Genomic DNA, 9,034 nt, shown 5'->3' on the forward strand with positions numbered 1-9,034 from the left:
TTAATCTAGTATTGTAAACTGTATTCTTGTTTTAGAATGCATTTCAATCTCTCGACATCTCTAAAGGTATGTATCTAGTTTAACTATTGTCCCCATCTCTTGCATATGTTTAGGGTTTGCCTTTCACATGTTATCTTGCATTCTTTGATTTTGTATTGGTTTACATTGTTTCTAACAACAACACTATTTTGTTGAAATTTATATATCCATCAATGAGTTTTGATCATAATTCATTGATGGATAATTTTTATCAATGTCAAATCTTGTAACCACTATTTGTGTATCTAAAAATTTATAGGACTGTGAGAATTTTATTTTTTTATTTTAATAATTTATTTTTTAAAAATTATAAGCATCAGTTGATGTCGATTAGAAATTCTAATGGATCAATATTTTAGATCATTTTAATGATTTTTTGTCGCTCTACCAATTAAAGGAAAGCGTCATAGTTTTGCTCGTTTACATGATAAACACAAAGCGATCATTAAACAATTTTCTTTTGCTATTTTTTTAGATGTATAAGATATTCAATAAATTTGAAATCTATTGGTGAATACATTTTAAAATTGAGATTCAGTATCTAAAACTTTTAGATTTTCAGATACATCTTCTAGGTTTAAAAGTTCAGCATAAAGTAGTAAGTGTAGAAAAATAAAAAATCACAACTAATACATTAGAGAAACTTCTTGTTTTTTTTTCAGTTTGATCAACACGTAATATCTCATATCAGAAAATTAATCATTTTTAGATTTTCAAGTGTTCTAGTTGCTTTTATCAGAAGAGATGTATCTCTATTGTTTGGTATTGTAGGCAGAAGTGTTTTCGTTCCTATGAATTCAACAAATACATCAGGTGACATCTTTCTTGTTTATTTTTCTAAAAAAAATCTACTAGATCATGAATTGGGGAGTCATTTAAAATATATTCCCATAAAGTTGAAGTACATGATGATGCTTTAGTATTTTGTAAATTGTACATTTTGTGTATATTTATTTATGTGTTAATTTCTTCTAGTACATATAAGGTTCCTATAGGTCTTGTAGATATTGTAGATGATTTTAACAATTAGATAGATTCAATTGGGTTGAAGGCATCTATCAATTTATTGCTCCATAACTATCTACCATTGAGGACTCTTTTTCATCAACTAAGACATATCAAACAACCACCTCACTTCCTTACCTAAAGGGATTTATTGGTCTTTTGGTTGTAAGTTTTTTTTTACTGGTGTATTTGATTTTTTTATATGAACATTAGTACGTATGTAATACTTCATATTATATAACAGACATGGTTTATCCAGAGACCATATAATAGTGAAGGAGCAAGAATAAATAAGTGGATGACTGCTCTTTTACATATGAATAAAGTGATGGCTTTGTTGGACCAAGTCTCACTTGAAGAGGTAAATATCAAGACTGCCACCAAATTTTATTTCATTTTCAGTTTTTAAATAATTTTTTTTTTCTAATTTGATTGGTTATTATTGAATTAGCCCTTATTCCTTTTGAAAATATATTGGTTGAAAACCTCTATTATCTCGATGATTCTCTACATCCATTAGAGACATCACCATTATATGTTATAGAAGCTAGGAACCCAAGTAATAATAAATGCCTTAACTACATTATTCATCAGAACTGAATTAAAGAGCTAACAATTGAGAATATGTAGTTAAATGAAAAGGTGAAAGAATTATTTGAAATAATAGAAAATCAAGGTATCCAGGTTGAATCAAGTGACCATGTAGTTGATCCTTATCTCAAACCAATCGCTTCTAGAATCAGGACTAGGAGAGAACGTGATCGAACTCGCTATGATTACATGGATACTCTTATTGACAGTTCGATGTGGCGTAAGATGATACCTCATAGAAAGAGGAGCAAGATGTTGGTGCGGGGAGCACCAGATAATTGTACTTGTATTTTGATCATGGTAAAGAATTCAAATTAAGATTATATTGTGTATTGATGAGTTAATCTAAGTGTACAGGTAGCATAGGAAAGTCCTAGTTGGAGGCTATGTAAGACAAGTTTTAGTTGGAGGCTAGGCAAGAAGTCTTGATCAGTGGGATTGGGTAAGAAGTCTTGGCAGATTGAGAACACCAAGCGAAAAATCTAGGCGGGTCAGTGGACCGGACGTCTAACAATTCAATGATTCAGCAAGGACTGAACATCGAAAGGAAGTCCTAGGGGTCAGAGGATCGGATGCTGAACAGGAAGTTCAAACAGGTCTGGAGGATCGGGTGTTTGGCAAAAGGTAAACTCTCTTGAGAGGAGTAGGTGAGGACGCGTTCCCTTGAAGGGAACAGTAGGCGTTAGTTTGACCTAGAGTTTCATTGGAAACCCAAAGTTAAGACCAGATAGTTGTAAACCTGTCTAAATTTAAATTCCTGTATTGTATTTGTATTATTCTAACTTTGTGATACAGGAAAGTGAGCTTAAAGGAAATCCAAAAAATTGAATTTCGAGCGCCCCTATTGGATCTAGGCGCCCAAATGGTTTGGGTAGCCCTATTAGATCCAAGCGGCTAGATAAGATTTTTCGCCCGTAGAAGGATAAAACGCAGCAGAGTCAAGTCTAATTTGACAATCACTATGTCAGCATTCTAGGCGCCCGGAGATGCTAAGTCAGCGAAGATTGGATAGCCCATGGTGGGGGCGTTCAGAAGGGGATCTAGGCACCCGGATTACTCAATAAAAGTAGTCGCAAATAGAGCCTTCAAAATAGAATTGACGATAAATTTGCAACTATTTTTCATGTGCTCTACACTTCTGAGACGCTGCTACAATACCAAAATGCCACACTGACACTGTGCTTAAGTTCTCATGTAAAGTCAATAACTAGTAGCATAGTTTTTATTTTATCGTCTTTTGTGCATTCATTCTCTAAGAATGGTAAATGTGTTATCGTTCCTCATTTTTGTATAACACAAGACTCTTTCTCGTTGTGAGAAAAAGTCTATTAGGCAATTTTCTATCAAAAGCAGTCAAGGACTGCGGGCCTTGGAGTAGTAGCCAAAAGCTATGAATCAAGTAAAAATAAACATGTTAGTACTTTGTGTTTTTGTTTTTGTTTTATTTTTTATTGCGTACTCAAAAAGTTTCTAAAATAAGTTTTCAAAAACAAGTGAAAAAATGAAGCGTGCTATTCACCCCTCTAGTGCTCTAACGATCCTACAATTGGTATCAGAGCAAGGACACTCTGAATTGGTGAAACCACCATTCGAGCAATTTTTTTCTTCGCTCATTGATCAAGTAGTTTGAATTAGTACAATCACCTCTTCTGACAACTTGTTCAGTTTTTTTTGGAGTTGCTCGAATTTGGTGCAAACACCACTCGAGTGATTTTTGTTATTTGTGCTTCTTTATTCCCGCATTACCAATCCAAGATCAAGTCTTGGTACATCTTTTTAATTTTTTGTGCAAGAGATTCGTTCTATGGCTCATCAAGAAGGCTACAACACAACTTATCCACCCCTCTTCTCTAGAGAAGATTTTGACTACTGGAAGAGCCGGATGGAGTACCACCTGAAGATACAAGTGGATATGTGGATAATTATCCAAATTGGATACACTACCCCTACCAACGAAGAAGGAGTCCCTTTAACTTGCGACAAGTGGGACCAACAAACTAAGAGGAAGATTGAGGCCGATGCGAAAGCCACACAGACCCTTGATGGTCTGCGTTGTTTTATTAATTTTATTTGCCACACATACCATTTAAAATTTATATTTTATAATTTACCAAAATCCCAAATTTACACTAAAATAGCATAGTAGAAGTCCGGATCATCTCTAATTAAATCTAGGCAAAACTTATTAGAATGTAGAATTGAAAGTAAAGATACTGGAAATAAAAGCTAAAATGAAATTTTCCAGAACTTAATCTAGGCCGGTGCCAGAATTAAATTTAGGCAAAACTTGTAAGAAATGCGGAATTGAAAGATAAAGATAGTGATGCAGGAGCATCCAATGATTTTTATTATTAATTTTGATAATTTTTATTTTTGGAGTTTTTGGTATTTAGAGTAGTTTTAAAAAGTTTTTTTTTTTAGGATTTTTAAAATCTATTTAGGATTTTAAGATTGAGTCTGTTAAGAAATTTTTCTTTTTTATAAGGAATCTTTCTTTTAGAGTTTGTTAAGAAATTTTTCTTTTTATGAGGAATCTTTCTTAGAGTTTGGGTATATATAAACATCTTATGAATTGATGTTTTAGGAGAAGAAGTTTTGGTTTAATAATAATTTTGGTAATGTCGTTTACTTCCCTATCTCCTGTTATTCTTCTGAATTAATAGGTTTTAGAAGATTGTTTCTGACGTTCGCAGTCGAACCAATGGATTTAATATTGCCCCCGGGATACCACTGATCCCACCCAGCGTCAGATAGCTGAAAGGAAATTTGCCAGAACTTAATCTAGGCAAGTGCCAAAATTAAATCTAGGCAAAAATTGAAAAAAATACAGAATTGAAAGATACTTGAATAAGTCCAGAAAGAAAATTTGCCAGAACTTAATCTAGGCAAGTGCTAGAATTAAATTTAGGCAAAACTTAAAAAAAATACAGAATTGAAAGATACTTGAAATAAGTAACGAAAGAAAATTTACCAGAATTTAATCTAGGCAAGTGCCAGAATTAAATCTAGGCAAAACTTGAAAGAAATGCAGAATTGAAAGATAAGGGTAGTAAAAAAAATGCAAGTATAGAAATAACAAGATCTCTACACCCACCTTTTGTTGCTTCTTTTTCCTTTACCTCTTTTTTTTCTCTTGTTTTCAAAATTTCAGCCTTCCTTTCTTTTTTTCTCTTTTTTTTTGGCCAAAAATATTTTTTTTTGCTGAAATTAATTTTTTTCTCTTTTTTTGGCTGAATTTTTTTCTCCTCTTTTTTTTATAGCAACAAGCAAATAAGACTTACAAGGATTGAAATGGAAATAATAAGTATCAAATGATGAATAAAATAGATAAAGTTTCAAGCATAAAAGAAAAGGATAACCAAATTGATTTAGAAAAGTCAAAGCTCTGATACCAACTGATGTGAATCCATATAGAAAAATCTCAAGAACACATAAGGAATTGAAGAAAGAATGAAGAAAAGTCTAAATCGATAAGAAAGATGAATAGAACCTCGATCCGATACTTAAGAAAGTTGAACCTTGGTATAGATGGAAGAGGGAAGACGCCACAACCTTGGGATGGAGGTTGATAAGTCTTTGAACGACACAAGGGGATGCCTTGATAAGTTCTAGTTCAATGAAGAACCAACAAGTGAGAGCCCTCACCATGCTTTAGATTGAAAATATGCCAAAAGATACATGTGTGGCCGTCACCCCCTTTATTTATAGCTATAGGGTGACCTAAAAACCCTAAAAGACCAAAAGAAAGCTCATTTAGTAAAGACCTATGTAGACTACTTAGCCATTTTAAGCTTATGACATCATTACAATTCAAATAAAGCTAGAAATTGAGCCTACATATCTCCACTACATAAACATAAGACTAAGTGGCTACTTAAGCTCATCCAAGGCTTGAATTAAGTTGACTAAGCCACATTACTTGCTCTTGGTCAAACCTTCTTCAATTATAACTTTGGCTTTCACATCTTCAATTAGCACATTAAATGCTTCCTTCATCTTTTTAGCCTTAGCTCTTGTAATTGGACCTCCATTGATGTATAATGGATCATCAACAACATCTAGAGTCGATTGAGTATGATCCATATTAACTTGTTGAGCAACTTATTCACTTGGTTTGACTCCATCATTAGTTGAAGAATTAGATTTTCTAGTTAATTCCCCAATCAGCTTATATTGTGACAATCAGTCAGCTATTCATGTTGCAACAAATCCAGTATTCCTTGAAAGGACCAAGCTCATTGAAGAGATTGTCACTTCATTAGAGAAAAAATTGAAGAAAAGATCATCACAGCTCATCCTATCAGTGGACAAGATCAACCAGCTGATATCTTTACCAAAGTCACCACTACTCAACATATGAAGGACATCCTTGACAAGTTAGGTATCATTGACATATATGCACCTAACTTGAGGGGGAGTGTTAAAGTTCAAGGCGTCAAATAATTAAAGATTAAGTCAAATTTTGTTTATCATGCAAGAAGACAAAGCTCCAAGGAGGATTCTTCAATTCATCATGATAAAGTGCATTAAATGCATTAAAAGTTCCTTCTATATCCAAAAAGATTAAGTGCATTAAATGCATTTAATACATTTAATGCATTAATGCATTAAATGCTCCAACATTAAAAAACATGAACGTTGGAGCATTCTCCAATGTTCATGCGTCCACAATGTTCAAGAGGCTCTCATTTAACACTATAAAACCACCTTGTATAGTTATTTTCAAGATAATGAAGAAAAAGGCTTCATGTTTTCTTCTCTTTCTTGCAACAAGCTTTTCATGTTTTCTCCTCCATTTTGTAACAAGCTTTGAAGTTAATACCAAAGCTTTGAAGTCTCAAAAGTCATAGATATGAGATATCAAGTTGACACATGGGTATACATTAGAGAATGTATACTAAATTGACCCGCTATGAGAAAGTTTCATGGATCATTATATGAGTGTCATAACCTTTCTCATGTGACTATTAGTATTAATAGTCCTTAGACTTGAAGTCACTATGGTTCCCTACATAATAAGTTATGTACTTTGGTGTCGTCAAACGTCACCCGTACCAAGGTGAACTATAAAGGCGATCACTGGTTATGTAACAAATTATGCAGAGGGATATGAGTAATGTAGATGAGATCTATCCCTCCCATATAACGGGAGTGATATCTTGCGCCTCTTGATAGAGTAGGACCACGAAATGCATGATCATGCTTAAATGAGTCAATATGAGATATTGAGCTCAATTGCTTGAGTGAGTCTACTTGAGAATCAAGAAACACAAAGATTGATATCGAGGATGACACGGTCTATGCCTAATTGATCAATCTAGATATCGAGGATAGAAGGACAAGGTCATACATTTTAGCAATCACGAAAAGGTTAGTTGGATCTCAATTTTCTCGTTACTTAGGTAGCAATGATGCATTGCTAAATGTCACCTATTGCTTATGTGTCTAAAGTGGTTAGACACATTACCAACATTACGAAAATCTAGTGGGTCACACACAAAGGACACGATGCTTCGGAGATTGATTAATTTTAGTTTGACTAAAATATGATCCGAATTAGATTAATTGAGTTAGACTCAAGTGAATCTAATTGGATTATGAGATTGAGTCTAATTTGAGTTAGACTCATTTAGATTAGACTCAACCAAATTTGAATGAGATATTAATTCATTAAAATGTTTAATGAATTTAATTATAGAGAAAGACTAAGGGGTTTTTCTCTTCATTGGATGAAGAGAAGATGAAGAGCCAACATGAGAAACATGTACCCTATTTGGATTTTAATTGTCTTTAATGTGGGGAAGCTAAAGAGGCAAAAACCTTTCATATTCATGAGATGAATATAAAAGGTTTTTCTTATATTTTTTGAAAGAAGACAAGCCATTTGAGCTCTTTTCTCCCTCTTGGCCTAACACCCCTTTTCTTCCTCCTCCTTATTTTGGCCAAATCACCTTGTGTGGTTAGCACCACAAAAGGCGATTCTTCTCCGAAGCTTGAGATCGTGTTTGTGTGGATATGCATAGAGGCACGGACGCTTGAACGTGCAAGAGATCCGATGAACCGAGGACGAGCGGGATAAGCGAAGGGCATGCAACAAAGGTATAGATCTATTAGATAGATAAATCAAACTTCGTACTAGTTTTTCTTTCGCATGGATCGCTCTTTGGGATTTTATTTCCGCTGTGAATGTTATTGTTTATCACATAGGAATCCCTACAGTGGTATCAGAGCCACTTGCGAAAGATCGTACAAAGTTTTATGTACTTTTTTATGTGATATAGAAGTAAGTCATGTGCTTGTTATAGGTTGCATAATTGTATGAGTATTTTGTCTAGCAAAAGTTTATGTTGAGCAAACTAAAAGGTTATAGCATCATCATACATATAACAGCGTGCTATAGTCCGATTTCTTTTGACAAAAATTTTATAACCTTGCCTGCCCGCTAATCGGCTAGTAGAACCGTTGTGAGATTTTGGCTCATGAATAATTTTTGCAAGCATAATAAAATTGATATCCTAGATCTATTTATTATGTGATGATTATCATGGTGCATGGTTATGACCCTTAACCCCGATGTGATTGTGGTTATGTTGTGTGTGCATGTTGTAATTCATAATATAGCCTGTGTGTCATGTGTTGGGTTGCAAAGGTACAAACATAGATGGAAAGTATCTCCATTGGCATGAGGCCTTTTGGGGAGAGCCCAAGAATAAAACCATGAGGGCTTAGGCCCAAAGTGGACAATATCATGCCATTGTGAAGATACAGACATCCTTGGGGACCCTACAATTGGTATCAGAGCAAGGCCGCTCTTCACCGGACTAACCGCCGGATGAGCCATGATCCGGATCTAACCATGTGGGTTGAACCTTAAAAACAAAGAAAGTAGGGGCTCCCGTGTTTGAATCAAGAGGACCAGACATCGGGCAGGAAGTCCTAGTAGGTCTGGTAGACCGAGGGGCATGAAGTCCTGGTTGCGGCTGGGCAGGAAGTCCTAGTAGGTCGGGTAGACCGAGGGGCATGAAGTCCTGGTTGCGGCTGGGCAGGAAGTCCTAGTAGGTCAGGTGGACCGAGGGGCAGGAAGTCCTGGTTGCGGCTGGGCAGGAAGTCCTAGTAGGTCAGGGTGGACCAAGAGGCAGGAAGTCCTGGTGGGTCGAAGATTCAGACATCAAACGGAGGCTTTCCGTTTGAGGGGGGTCTGTGGTCCTTTGTTTGAGGGGGGGATTGTTGGGTTGCAAAGGTGCAAACATAGTCCCACATCTAAAACACATGGGAAAGATCATGGGTTTAAAAGGATGGAAAGTATCTCCATTGGCATGAGGCCTTTTGGGGAGAGCCCAAGAATAAAATCATGAGGGCTTAGGCCCAAAGTGGACAATATCATGCCATTGTGGAGATA

This window comes from Curcuma longa, chromosome 14 (genome assembly GCF_044706935.1).
Source record: "Curcuma longa cultivar G26 ecotype Majalengka, Jawa Barat chromosome 14, ITB_CL_G26_1.1, whole genome shotgun sequence".
Classification (NCBI taxonomy): Eukaryota; Viridiplantae; Streptophyta; class Magnoliopsida; order Zingiberales; family Zingiberaceae; genus Curcuma; species Curcuma longa.